This window comes from Sorex fumeus, unplaced genomic scaffold, assembly GCF_029834395.1.
Source record: "Sorex fumeus unplaced genomic scaffold, SorFum_2.1 ptg000122l, whole genome shotgun sequence".
Classification (NCBI taxonomy): domain Eukaryota; kingdom Metazoa; phylum Chordata; class Mammalia; order Eulipotyphla; family Soricidae; genus Sorex; species Sorex fumeus.
The window spans coordinates 12312262-12328152 of NW_026606179.1; positions in this window are offsets into that span (position 1 = coordinate 12312262).

Here is a 15891-nt window from a genome sequence, read left to right on the forward strand (position 1 = left end):
CCCCCAGTTATTCGTTAAGCTGCGTATTGGTCATGATCTTAGAGACCCACAAACGAATCTCGAAACCCAGCGGCTCTTGGTAGAAACCTCACCAGACCTATTTATTAAAATTTTAGAATTCAAAGATTGCATGGCCACTCTCATGGGCACACGACATCATCCGCTATTCATAATCAGCGAAAGAAAACAAATTGTCGGCCCGCCGCAGGTCCAGCTCCGTGGGACCGATCCACCAGCTGATCGGCCCCTCCTCCCCAGGTGGGTAGGGGGAGCCCAAGCCAGGAGCCGCTCCTCCCCCCCAGCCGCGCGCCTTTTCCCACCGAACCCCAGCGGGGACCCGAACACCACAGGTCCAGGTCGGTGGGACAGATCCACCAGCTAATTGGCCCCTCCTCCCCAGGTACAGCCAGCCCCCAGGGCTTGGGACTCTCTCTGGGCATGCACAGCTAGCTCGAACCCCTGGAACAGCCGGTTTGCTCCCTTGATCTGCGCGGGACGGGAACTGAGGCCCATCTCGCGGCAACAAAGCTGAATGGCTCCGGGCACTCTCTCCTCATTCAACCAGAATAGTAACAGTGAACGTGAAGGACTAAACCACACTGGTCACAGTGGTTAAGCAATGCAAAAGCCCACCAAACTTTCTTATTGAAGAGGCTAGCCCAGAAGACACCAACAGTACTGTAGTGTTAGACAACCTCTCTGACAAGGAATTCAGAAGTGAGCTACTTAGGATGCTGAGGGAACTCAAAGAACAATGGAAAGCAATGCCAATAAAAGACAAGAGGATTTAAAGGCAGAAATGAGGAAAATGCAATCGGAAATGTCAGACCTGAAAAACCTGGTAGGCGAATTGAAAAACTCAGTGGAAGGCCTTAGCATCAGAGAAACAGCTGCTGAGAACAGAATCAGTGAGCTTGAAGATGAAGTTCAGAGACTCTCCAGAAAAGAGCAGAAAATGGAAAAGAGACTTACAATTCGGAACAGATGGCAAGAGAAGATCGTGATGAAGCCAAGAGGGGTAACATAAGAATTAGTGGAGTCCCAGAAGGACAGGAAGAAAACCCTGATGAAGAAGAAACTGTCAAAGACATCACTGCTACGTTTCCAGAGCTGAAGAAAACCTGTGACCACATTCAGGAGGCCCGAAGGGTACCAGTTAGAAGAAATCCAAATAAAAATACCCCAAGACACATCCTAATCAAAATGACCAAAACCTTAGATAGAGATAAAATTCTGAAAGCAGCAAGATCGAAGAAAGAAATCTCTTACAAGGGAGCATCCTTGAAATTAACAGCTGATTTTTCTGATGAAACCCTCATGGCCCAAAATCAGTGGTGGGACATAGTGAAAAAACTCAATGAAAAAATGCTTCTCCAAAAATACTTTACCCAGCGAGACTCTCATTCATAATAGAAGGAAGAACACACAGTTTCACAGACAAAAAACAGCTCAGGAACTTCATAGACTCAAAACCATGGTTACAAGAACAACTAAATGGGCTAGTTTAAGGCAAGACACGCCCCTCAAATACACCAAATTTCAACAAAACAATGGGGAAAAATCCCATAACAATAATCTCTCTCAATGTCAATGGGCTAAACGCACCAATTAAAAGACATAGAGTGGCAGGATGGATTAGAAAATTGAACCCAACATTCTGCTGCCTGCAAGAAACACATCTCAATAGTCAAAGCAAACACAGGCTTAGAGTCAAAGGCTGGAAAACAATCCTACAGGCAAACAGCTCCCATAAAAAAGCTGGGGTAGCCATCCGAATATCAGACCACATCGATTTCAGGGTGAAGAAGGTCATAAGAGACAGTGAAGGTCATTTCTTATTGATCAAAGGATCTGTACAACAGGAAGAACTTACAATAATAAATGTATATGCACGTAATGAGAGACCAGCAAAGTACTTAAAACAACTACTCATAGAATTGGAAAAAGACATCAATAGCAACACAATACTAGTGGGAGACTTCAACACCGCTTTGTCACCTCTTGATAGATCAACCAGACTCAAGCTTAGCAAGGACATACTTCATCTGAGGGAAAAAATGGAAGAAAGGGATTTAGTAGATATATAAAGGACACTTCATCCTCAAAAAGCTGAATACACATTCTTCTCAAGCGTACATGGAACATTCTCCAAGATAGACCACATGCTGAGCCACAAAACATACCTCCATAAAATTAAGAAGATAGAGATTGTATCAACAATCTTCTCAGACCACAATGCGCTGAAATTAGAAGTAAATCACACACAAAAACAGAAAACTAAATCAAACACCTGGAAATTAAACAGTACGCTATTGAACAATGAGTGGCTTAGAAAGGAAATCAAAGAGGAAATCAAAAGATTCCTAGAAACGAATGAAAATGAGGACACAAGTTACCAAAACTTATGGGACACAGCAAAAGCTGTGTTAAGAGGAAACAGGAGGAAGGAAATAATAAAACTCAGAGCAGAGATTAACGAGATGAAAACCCAAAAAACAATCCAAAAGGTCAATGAAACCAAGAGCTGGTTCTTCGAGAAAATTAACAAGATGGATAAGCCTCTAGCAAAACTCCCAAAGAAAGGGAGAGAGAAAGCCCTAATAAACCGAATCAGAAATGAAAAGGTGGTCATTACAACAGAAACTACAGAAATTCAAAGGAACCTCAGGGAATACTTTCAGAAGCTTTATGCCACGGAACATGAAAACCTCGAGGAAATGGATAAATTCCTAGACTCCTACAGACTCCCAAGGCTGAACCAAGAAGACCTGGAATACCTGAACAGACCTATCACCATCAAGGAAATTGAAATGGTAATAAAAAGTCTGCCCAAGCACAAAAGTCCTGGCCCGGATGGATTCATTAGTGAATTCTTCCAAATCTTTAAAGAGGACTTACTCCCAATCCTCTTTAAGCTTTTCCACGAAATTGAAATATCAAAAACACTTCCAAACAGTTTCTACGAAGCAAATATCACACTGATACCAAAAGCAGACAGAGATACCACGAAGAAAGAGAACTACAGGCCGATATCCCTAATGAACACAGATGCAAAGATCCTCAACAAACTACTAGCAAATAGAATCCAACTACTCATCAAAAAGATCATACACCATGACGAAGTAGGATTCATCCCAGGGATGCAAGGATGGTTTAACGTTCATAAATCAATCAACATAATCCATCATATCAACAAAAGAAAAGATAAAAAGCATATGATCATATCAATAGATGCAGAGAAAGCATTTGACAAGATACAGCACCCCTTTATGATGAAAACCCTAGACAAAATGGGTATAGAGGGGACTTTCCTCAACATAGTCAAAGCCATCTACCACAAGCCTACAGAAAGCATCAACCTCAATGGGGAAAAACTGAGAGCCGTCCCTCTAAGATCAGGGATGAGATAAGGATGCCCACTCTCTCCACTGCTGTTCAATATAGTACTGGAAGTACTTGCAATAGCGATTAGGCAAGAAAAAGATATTAGTGGCATTCAGGTAGGAAAGGAAGAAATCAAGCTCTCACTATTCGCAGATGATATGATACTATACTTAGAGAACCCAATAACCTCCACCAAAAAACTCCTAGAAACAATAGACTTGTATAGTAAAGTTGCAGGCTATAAAATCAATACCCAAAAGTCCATGGCTTTCCTATACGCAAACAGTTAGAGAGAAGAAAGCTACATGCAAAAAACAATCCAGTCCACAATTGTGCGCCAGAAAATCAAGTACCCAGGAATCAGCTTAACTAAGGAAGTAAAAGAACTGTACTAAGAATACTACAAAACGCTACTTCAGGAAATAAAAGAGGACATGAGGAAATGGAAAGACATCCCCTGCTCATGGGTCGAGAGACTTAACATTGTCAAAATGGCAATACTACTGAAAGCACTGTACAAATTCAATGCAATTCCTATAAGGATACCCATGACATTCTTCAAAGAAATGGAGCAAACACTCCTGAAATTTATATGGAACAATAAGCCCCCATGAATAGCTAAAGCAATTCTTGGGAAAAAGAAAATGGGAGGAATCAACCTCCCTAACTTCAAACTCTACTACAAAGTGGTAATAATTAAAACAGCATGGTACTGGAACAAAGGCAGAACTGCAGACCAATGGAACAGGGTTGAATACACTGACATCTCCCCTAAATCATATGATCATCTAATCTTTGATAAAGGTGCAGGAAATGTGACGTGGAGTAAGGAAATCCTCTTTAACAAAGTGTGCTGGCAGAACTGGATGGCTACATGCAAAAAAATGGGCTCAGAACTCTGCCTAACACCATGTACAAAAGTAAGATTAAAATGGATTAAAGACATCAACAGCAGACCAGAAACCATAAGGTACATTGAAGACAAAGTTGGCAAAACCCTCCATGACATTGAAGCTAATGGTATCTTAAAAGATACCATGTCACTGGTCGAGCAAGTGAAACAGATAGATAAAATGGACTATCTTAAACTAAGAAGCTTCTGCACCTCAAAAGAAACAGTGACCAAAATACAAAGACAGTCTACAGAATGGGAAAGGATATTCGCCGAACACACATCTGACAAGGGATTGATATCAAGGACATACAAAGTACTGGTTGAACTCCACAAGAAGAAAACATCCAACCCCATCAAAAAATGGGGCAACAAAATGAACAGAAACTTTCTCAAAGAAGAAATCTGAATGGCAAAAAAGCACATGAGAAAATGCTCTACATCATTAATCATCAAGGAGATGCAGATCAAAACCACAATGAGATACCATCTCACACCTCAGAGACTGGCCCACATTCAGAAGAACAAAAGCAACCGATGCTGGCGCGGATGTGGCGAGAAAGGGACACTCCTTCACTGTTGGTGGGAATGTCGACTGGTTCAGCCCTTCTGGAAAACAGTATGGACGATTCTCAAAAAATTAGAAATTGAGCTCCCATTTGACCCAGCAATACCACTCCTGGGAATATATCCCAGAGAGGCAAAAATGTATAGTCGAAGTGACATCTGCACTTGTTTGTTCATTGCAGCACTCTTTATAATAGCCAGAAACTGGAAAAAACTTGAGTGCCCAAGAACAGAGAACTGGTTAACGAAACTTTGGTACATCTACACAAAGTACTATGTAGCTGTTAGAAAAGATGAAGTCATGAAATTTACATACAAGTGGTACAACATGGAAAGTATCATGCTAAGCGAAATGAGTCAGAAAGAGAGGGATAGACATAGAAAGATTGGGGCATATAAAGTAACAAAATATGAGATTAATATCCAAGAATAGCTGAGTTCAGCACCAGGAGGATTACTCCATAGCTTAGAGACCAGCCGAGTATTCTAATGAAAGGGCAACTCAGATAGAGAAGGGAGCACCAAAAAAGGGTGTTTGGAGGCTTATCCCAGGAGGGGAGATTCGTGTTGGGAGTAGAATATGGAGTGGCATTGCCACTCAATGCTTCTTTTGCAGACCACAACACCCAAAGGGAGAGAGAGAACAAAAGGGAATGCCCTGTCACAGAGGCAGGGTGGGATGGGGAGGATGGGGGTGGGAGGGATGTTATCCATGGTGGTGGAAAATGGGCACTGGTGGAGGGATGGGTATTTGATCATTGTATAATCGAAACCCAAGCACGAAGATTTGTGGGTCTGCAAGTGTACCTCATGGTGTTTCACTAAAAAAAAAAAAAAACTAAAAAAAAAAAGAAAACAAATTGTCTAATGTTGGCTTTCAGCAGATCTGAGTGTTTGCGAAAATTTTAAATAATAATGGGGGGGGCTGGTATCAAAATACTGAATGTGATCAAAGTAGAGAGCGAGTAATGTGAAAATTATCTGCCACACAGGTAGGTGTAGGAATGCGATATAGGTATACTTGGGAGTTTGGTGGTTGAAAATGTGCACTGGTGAAGGGATGGGTATTTGATCATTGTATGACCGAGATTCAAACACAAAAGCTTTGTAACTCTTCTCACGGTAATTCAATAAATAAACTAAAAAAACAACAAATAAAAATAAACCAATAGACTGTCTTTACTCACACCTCACAACTGAGAATTGAAACTCTACTTACAGGACACTACCTGATCACGGGACTATATGTAGTGTGTAGTGATGCCGCTATAGTCACAGGTAATCAATAATCAAACTCCCCTCTAGGTCTTTGTTGAGCTCCCCTTAGACTTCCACTTCTTATCCTTAGTTGAAACACTTGACACAGTCATAGGATTTTGTCTTATGGGCTCCCATGGAGCCTGGATAGCCCCACTCCAACCCTTTTAGGTTGTCTCTGTTCCAGCCCACCTCCAATTCCCTGAAATCTGTTGTTCTAGCCTATAGAAAGTCTCCCTTTTCCCCCCAGTGCCCACAGACAGAGCCACAACCCGTCTCTGTACCTGCTTCAGCTGCCTTACCTGATTTAGGGTAGGTCAGCAGCAAGACATCTACATCCGTAAACAAAAATTATGGCACTCTTTTGTCATGAAAGCAGGTGTGAAAACCACGTTGGAAAAAATACACCATTAATCTTTTTATTTTCACCAGACGTTCTGATTGCTTGTACTGGAGGAATGTGGTATCCACAGTTGGAGGTTGTTTCATTTGTTGTAAGATCCACATTATAATGAAGTCCAAACAATCCCTAACACAGGCCCAAGTGTCATGATATTATGCAACTGCGAGGTCACTCAGGAGACAGTATGTGAAAATTTGAGTGTGAATCTTTTTTTTCTATTTATTTCAAGTTCAGAGGTCTATTTCTTCTCTCTTCCGGATCCTCTTATACCCGATCTAACTCTTTTTCTTCAGTCTGAGAATTTTGGGTTTTTTTAGTTTATTTGCTTTGCTTATTTATATATACAATTGGACCTGTCCCACAATTGTCTTTCTTTTTTTTTCCCCCTTTATTTTATTTTTTTAAAGTTGTAGATTTACAATTTTTTGTGCTTTGGTTTCAATTATACAATGATCAGATACCCATCCCTCCACCGGTGCCCATTTTCCACCACCATGGATAATATCCCTCCCACCCCCATCCCCCCATCCCCCCTGTCTCTGTGGCAGGGCAATCCCCTGTATTCTCTCTCTCCTTTTGGGTGTTGTGGTCTGCAAAAGAGGCATTGAGTGGCAAACATGTTCAGTCCATAGTCTACTTTCGACATGCATCTCCCCTCCTGGGAGGATCCTCCAAACATACTTTATTTGGTGCTCCCTTCTCTATCTGAACTGCCCTTTCCTCTAGGATACCTGGCTGGCCTCTAAGTTATGGAGTAATCCTCCTGGTGCTGATCTCAGCTATTCTTGGGTATTAATCTCATACTTTGTTACTTTATATCCCCCAGATGAATGCAATCTTTCTATGTCTATCCCTCTCTTTCTGACTCATTTCGCTTAGCATGATACTTTCCATATTGTACCACTTGTATGTAAAGTTCATGACGTCATCTTTTCTAAGAGCTACATAGTACTCCATTGTGTAGATGTACCAAAGTTTCTTTAACCAGTCATCTGTTCTTGGGCATTCAGGTTTCTTCCAGTTTCTGGCTATTAAAGCCATCTACCACAAGCCTACAGCAAGCATTATCCTCAATGGGGAAAAACTGAGAGCCTTCCCTCTTTTTTTTTTAATAAATGTATTTATTGAATCACTGTGAGAACAGTTACAACGCTTTCTTATTTAAGTCTCGGTCATACAATGATCAAAAACCCAACCCTTCACTAGTCCTACCTGTCCGACCTGCTGTGACAGAAATTATCATGACTTTAGTACTATGCATGAAAGACTCTTGCTGACTCTGTATTGCCTTTTAGCCAAGAGCTGTAAATACCTCAGCCCTTGCACTCCATGTACCTGATAATGTCCTCCAGGTGTCTGTTACCAGAAATAATGGCTCACAGACCTGAATCCAGAGAGACAGGGTGGGGTTCAGGTACTGTGTTCAATAAATGACCAGCTGGGGACCTTTTTTTGAGGCTGTTGAGGTTACCTTCACACCTGGATATGCTACTGCATCCATCTGTCTCATTCTTTGCCACCAACCCTACTGGATGCAGGTCAAAGAGACCATTCTAATTTGCTTTATAATGCAACACAGAACCACTGCTCGTCTTTGAAAATGAGGATCGTAATCGGAAACACATTTTTTTAGCACATACTGTGTGGTTTTATTTATATAACATTGTAGGACAGACCAAACAAATCTTCAGTGAAAACCTTCAAAAACAGCAGTTGGTTAATGTGTGGTTGACTGAAGACACATAATATCCTTTCCGAAAGGACAAAGTGTTCTTCAGCATGTGATTGGTGTATATTACCTGGGTTGATCTGCTTGCCACACTTCATTCTATTAGTCATTTATTGAACAACATGATTTGTGTATTTTGAGGTAAGTTCTACTTAGTAAATATACTAAAATATAGCAAATAAAGAAAATATACTAAACAGGAAATGGGAGATAGTACAATAATATGAGCCCTATCCAGTTCGAATCCTGGCCCCATATGGCCTCCTGAGCATCCCAGATACAGCCCTAGAGGTCTCAGAGAACCACCAGTGTGGCCTGGGTTACCCCTGCTACCAAAGGCCCGAAGTAGCACCTCATCGTCAGGTCCTAGCATTCAACTGTGGACACACATTTTTTTTGGAGACTAAACCTCAGGACGAGGTAAGGAAAGACTGAAACTTGTGGAACTTCAAGTATGTGCTCCTTTTGATCTTGACATGAAATCCCTGACAGCAATGATTTTGGATTAAATAAGGTATTTGGAACTGCCCAGATGCCCTTTAGTTTGGAAGAGAAAGGCCGTGAGCAGGGTTTTCCAAAATTTAAATGATTGGTCAGTGCAAATCAATATCAAGGCAGGGACATAGCTACAGCATAGCGGGGAGGGCGTTTGTTTTGCAGATGGTCAACCTGAATTCAATCCCCGACATCCCATATGGTCCCCTAAGTACTGCCAGAAATGATCTCTGAGCATTGCAGGCAGTCCTCCTCTAGCACCCACCAAAACATAAAGATGGACATCAAAGACGGACCATTCGACCAAGGTATCTTCAGGCTCAAATATGATTTTTTAATTTAGGTTTCTCTAACATTTGAAACCTATAAATTCATCACTACACTGTAGCACTATAGCACTGTCCTCCCATTGTTCATCGATTTGCTCGAGCGGGCCCAGTAACATCTCCGTTGTGAGACTTATTTTTACTGTGATTGGCGTATCCAATACATCACGGGGCAAGCTTGGTGCGGATGAGGTACTCTCGGTAGCTTGTCGGGTTTTCTGAGAGGTGCGTAGGAATAGAAACCGGGTCGGCTGGGTCAGCCACATGCAAGGCAAATGCCCTACCTGCTGTGCTATTCCTCCAGCCCAAAGTCATCACAAGCCTGAACAATTTCTGGAATATGGAAAGTATTCCAAGGTCCCCCACCATCAATCCTGTCCAAAGCAAGTTTAGAAAACCACTGGACAGTGTTTTTCTAACTCTGGGTAAAAATCTCAATCCACTGAATCAGCAATATTCCCATAAGAAATCCTGCAGAACTGACTCCATCCTGACATGTGACAAAGAAGTTAAGGCATCATCTCTAATGCTATTGGGTCAATTTGAAGAGCTGTGGGACCTTAGGATGTTTGGCATATCTGTGTACAGTACTGTATCCTAAAATGCAAACTCACTGTCAATGACGGTATTTTTTCAAAAGTTGCTGGACTCAGAAAGTTCAGGTTGATGTCTCAGGAGAAATAATGATATGTCAAGAGGCTTCCTGATGAGTTATCTGAGTCTTGGGATGCTGACAGAAAGGACTGTCATGGGAATTAACTTGCTTCTCTCTGTGTAAATGGGCAGATGGTGTCAGGCTGAGCTCAGCTCACTGGAAACTATTCTTGCAGTTGCAAAGCAACCACACTCTATCTAGAGTCTAAGTAACAGGGAAAGCGACTTTGGAGAAAAATCTGCATGCTTTCTTTAGTTTTTACAAAGACTAGTCTTTGGTGGAATCGAACACAGATCGGCCGTGTCGGCCACGTGCAAAGCAACAACCTTCCTGCACGCGGCCGACTCGGCCGACCCGGGTTCGATTCCTTCACCCCTTTCGGAGAGCCTGGAAAGCTACTGAGAGTATCTCACCCGCATAGCAAAGCCTGGCAAGCTACCCATGACGTATTCAATATGCCAAACACAGTAACAACAAGTCTCACAATGGAGACGTTACTGGGCCCGCTTGAGCAAATCGATGAACAATGGGAGGACAGTGCTATAGTGCTACAGTCTTTGGTATTTGTGCTGTCGTTGACAACATTGATGAAGAATATGAACGACTCGTTCAGCACCTCCATGATTGTGCAAGAAATGCCGAGAGTGGGAAAGCCACAAAAAAATGCACTTCTGAGAAAACTCTCTAGCTCATTCACCAACGTGACTTGGCATGAACCTTAGGCAACCAAAGCGAACATCTGAGCTTGCAAAGCAGTGCAGAGAAGCGATAAAGGAAGACCTCAAAGAGATAAGAGCAGCAGTGCTGGCAGATGTGGCAGAAGCCGGGAAAAGCATTCAGAACACCCGCTGTCCTTTGCCAACTACAAGGCCACGATGACTGCCCTCCGACGTCCTGATGGATCTATCACATCTTCCAGAAGGGCAGTGGAGAAGATTATTTATGACTAATACTCAGATCTCTTCGATAGCCACGTCCAGCTGCCCACAAACCAAATTCTGCAGGATGGATACATCCTTCCCAACGCTCTCCCTTCCAAAATCAGACATGCCATTTCATCGGTAAAGAAGCAAACAGCACCCGGACCAAACACAATCAGACCTGAACACCTGAAGAACCTGTTGTCAGTACTCATCAATGCACTTCTCAGCTCTTCACATGCTACCTGTCTGAATGCAAGTTTCCATACCAATGGAAGACCAGCAGGACTGTTCTACTATATAAGAAGGGAGACATTCATGACATTGGCAACTATTGCCCAATCTTCTTTTTGTCTATTGTCTACAAGCTGTTCACTCGAGTCATCCTGAGTAGGATTGGTAGAACACTAGATGAAGGATAACCATACGAGCAAGCCGGGTTCCGAAAAGGATTCAGCATGATTGACCATATCCATACGGTAACCAAACTCATTGAGATTTCTTAGAAGTTCAAGATGCCGCTCTGTCTAACGTTCATTGATTTAAAGAAGGCCTCTGATTCTGTAGAGATGGAAGCAGTCATCGAAGCCCTAATAAAACAGGGCGTGCATTCAAAATCAATACATCAGTATCCTTTTTGAGCTCTATTACGAATTCACTACTGGGATCTCACCATTCTACAAGGAAGTGATCATCGACGTCAAGAGAAGGCTTCAAAGAGGTATGGTGCTGCCAGCAGGTCAATCTGTACCTGTGAGTCGAGTGCATCAGCAGCCTGATGGCGCCTTCAGACTTCCAGATACCCCAAAATTGCTGCTGTGCCTTTGGCCAGACCCCAAAAACTTGAAGCAAAGTTTACCAAGAAAATAAATGGCCAAAGGTTAGGTGTGTGGGAGACACACCCACAAACCACCTTGGGCTCAGCTATATAATTGGAGGCATGGCCTCTCTGGTTCCTGACAGAACTGCCTAACGGTCATGATCCCAGAGACTCAGAAACAAATCTGAAAACCCAATGGCTTTTGGCAGAAATGTGTCCAGTCCCTGCAGTAGGTTATAGGCGCCGGGACACCCCAGGTGGGAATAGGTTTTGTGCCTTGGCCTGTTCCCCTGGCGGCCCAGTGGCCACCATCCTCCATAGGCCACAGGACACTTAGGTTAGGCCCGCAGTGACGAGACACGTGGGGCATCATGGTATGGGGTGGAGCAGGCCCTTTCCCTCCTACCCCAACAAGACCCTGAGTTGTCACACATGAATGGCCTCTCTGGCTCCTGATCAAACTGCTTAATGGCCATGATCCCAGAGACTCAAAAACAAATCTTGGAACCCAGTGGCTTTTGGCAGAAATGTGTCTGGACTGCGCAGTAGGTTACTGTTGCCAGGCCACCCCAGGGGGGAAAGGGTACTGTCCCTCCACCTGCTCCCCCTAAGTGATTTGGTGGCACCATCCGCCCGAGGCCTTTGGAGAGTCAGGTTTGGGCTCGCAGTGACGAGACATGCGGGGCCTCATGGTATAAGGGTGGAACCGGCCCTTTCTTCCCCATCCCAACAAGACCCCGAGTCGCCACCCACATACGGCATTTCTCTCTCCTGGTCAAGCTGCTCAATGGCCATGATCCAAGAGACTCAGGAACAAATCTCCGATCCCAGCAGGTTTTGTTAGAAATCCCTCCAGATTTAATTGTAAAAAATTTCTGAATTGCATAATTGTATGGCCACTACTGCAGCCACACGACATCATATGTTATTCATAACCTGCAATAGAAAACAAATTGTCTACTGTTGCCTTTTCAGCAGATCTGAGTATTGGGGTAAAATCCCAAATAATAATGGTGGGTCTGGTGTCAAAATACTGAACATAACCAGAGTAGAGATAGAGTAATGTGGAAATCATCTGCCCCACAGGTAGGGGGAGGGTGTGGGATGGGAGTAAACTGTGGTTTTGGTGGTGGAGAATAGGCACTGCTGAAGGTACGGGTGTTTCATTGTATGACCGAGACTTAAACCCGAAAGCTTTGTGACTGCTCCCATGGTGATTCAATAAATAAAATTATAAAAGGGAAAGGTAAAGGCCCTTCCGTTGATCGTCGATTTGCTCGAGCGGGCCCAGTAACGTCTCCATTGGAGACTTTGTTGTTACTGTGTCTGGCATATCGAATACTCTCGGTAGCCTGCCGGGCTCTCCGAGAGGGGCGGAGGAATCGAACTCGGGTCGGCCATGTTGGCCGCTTGTAAGGCGAATGCCCTACCCCCTGTGCTATCGCTCCAGCCCTAAAAAATGAAAAAGAAAAAAGTAAGGTGGAATTCATGCCCAATTCAATCAGCTAATCAGAGACTGAATAAATAGCAGTACTCCTACATTAAAAAAAAAAGAGAAGGCTTCATCAGGGTGATACCATTCACCGAAACTCTTCAGTGCCACGCTCGAGAACGTCATGTGACTACTGGAATGGGAATGAATGGGAGTGAAGATAGACCGTCAACAACTACACCACCTCTGCTTTGCTTATAGCATTGTTCTAATAACACCAAACATTAGACAAGTGGCACAAATGCTGGCTGACTTCGATCATGAGTGTGGAAAGGTCGGACTGCAGTTAATTCTCACGAAGATAATGTTTATGAGAAACAGTTTTGTTCCTGACGTTCCATTCGCTCTCAACAGAAGGAACATCTCCAAATGCAACAGTTATGTGTACCTAGGTCGAAAACTCAACATGATGATGACTTTGCACCCGAGTTGCACAGGAGGAAGAGAGTGGCTTGGAACGCCTTCAAGAGTGTCAAAGAAATAGCTGAGAGGATGAAGAACCTCTGGCTCTGGGCACATCTATTCGATTCCACTGTTCTTCCTGCATTAACATATGCCTCAGAGACCTGGGCCCTACAAAAACAGGATGAGAACACCATTTGCGTTTCCCAAAGAGGAATCGAAAGAGCTATGCTTGCAGTATCATGCTTCACTCAAGTGAGAGAAAGAATCTGGAGTTCCGACATCCGTCGACTATCGAGAATCAGGGATAGTGTCTCATTTTCCAAGGCATCGAAAATCAGATGGGCTGGATATGTAATGCGATTTGGAGACAACCGCTTGACTAGAGCCGTTACCAAGTGGATTCCATGAAATGTCTAAAGATCAACTGGTCGCCCACCTATAAGATGGTCACACTTCTTTGTCAAGACCCTGAACAATCGGTTTGAGGCTCTTCGCGTCCCTGGAACAAGCAGACACCACTGGGCTACACTGACACTCGACAGGGATGAATGGAGATGCTACTGGTGCCCGCTCGAGCAAATCGATGAGTAACGGGCTGTCTAAGTGATCGAGTGATCAACCCTTTGGTGTGATACTCTTAGCTTCAATTAACATCTCCTGTATTTCTTGGGAGGTAAACCAGGTCCCCAGAGGAAGATGAAGGATTATTGATCTCGGAGATGAGAAACTGTGATATTGACCTCTCTTCTGTTTCCCTGGAATATTTTTTTGCTGATACTTGGTGTTAGAAGGGAGAGTGGTACCTACACCTGTCAGTTTTTCAGTCATGATTGGTCACAAAAGCCTCTGGGGGTGTTGAGTTGGTGATATAGGTTTAAGAAATCAAGTGAGTTCTTGCTTGCCTAGCAGTTTCATTCCGTGAAATATTGAAAGGGCTGCATTATGTCCTCAGTCAGGCATGGGGCAGTTCATGGATTTGTCCCCTGAATGAAGGGGAGGCTAGAGAACCAAGTAGCAAAGACAGCTACACCACCAAAGGTTGGCCCTGAACATGCCTTCTTGGTTAAGTTTCTTAAATTGGAGATGCGTTCAGGGCAGAGAAGAAGGGAAATAAATATTTTCCCAGGCTTGGCGAATATGACACTTTTTAATTTTCTAAAGAAATTTGTTTTTGATGGTTTGGTACATTCAATAGTCCAACACCAACCCCATCATAATGCACCTTCCCACAACCATTATTTCCAGTGTTCTCAATCACCTCTCCAGCCTAACCCTATAGTAGGCCCTGAATAAATTATTTTATTTTGCTTGTTATAAAAAAGTCACAAAAAATCATCAAAAGTGTTTTCTTAGAATGAAGTATGTGAAGATTGTTGTATCTCGCCATGGAGCCCTTAAGCCGTTGTATAAGCGATTGCTAACTTGTTGTTACAGGATAAGCCGTGTGTGTTTTAATCTTGTTGATCGAGATTGGTTGCCTTCTATTTTACATCACATCCAATGTGGTGTGCGACTTCTGGTTTATCAGTATGTAATGTTTGAGATGAATTTAGACTGCTTTTCAGGAATACAAAATTTTGAATGGGGTGATACAGCAAAAGTTAAATTTTGACTGGATTGTGACATTGGGTGACAGGATCTGGAAAATCTCTGTAACCTGTTGGGTCTCTTTTGAGATTTAATGAGCTTCTGGATCATGGCTGACTAATGAGATTATTGAGCACAGGAAGAAGGTTAAGGGCATGACTGCCAGGCTTCCAGAAGAACAGGGGAAGGTATCCCTTCCCTGACTCCATGAAAGCCTGGAGATTTCAGTCACACAACCCACATACCTTTGTTGTTCAACAGATTCATTTCTGGGGGAGTCTCATTCAGAGCCTAACAAAAATGTCCATGAGGTTGCCGGTGGTTGGAGTGTAGAAGTTCTCTGCTGACAAAAATCTGTTTCGGTAGGTGCTGGCTCAACCCTCCATTTTGGGATGTCGAAGATGATTCAACCTGCCATGGTCTCTGGCAGCATCTCTGCCCCAATACAAATTTTTGTGACTAAAATTCCACTGAATTCCTGAGAATAGAGCACAGATTTTAGAACGATGTGGCGATCCTGACTTGACTTTGCTCTTGTGATTTGTAGCTCTCGCTGTGACTAGTTATTCAGATTCTGGAGTTATTTTTAGAGGGGTGAGCAAAACTGGAGGTGTTTAGGCATTACTCTTGGCTCTGCACTGACAGTTCCCAAGGTGCACGAGCTATATGAGAGATGGAACATTAGTTGATCACATGCAATGCAAGTGCCCTAACCTAAGTACTCCTACATCAGCCCCATTATTTTTTAATATTTTTATACTTAGACTATAGACCAAACATGATTGCCACTCAATGACTCTTTTTCAAACCACAACACCCAAAAGGATAGAGAGAACACAGGGGAATGCCCTGCCACAGAGGCAGGGTGAGATAGGGGGCATGGGGGTGGGAGGGATACTGGGACCCGTGGTGGTGGAAAATGGGCACTGGTGGAGGGATGGGTACTTGATCATTGTATA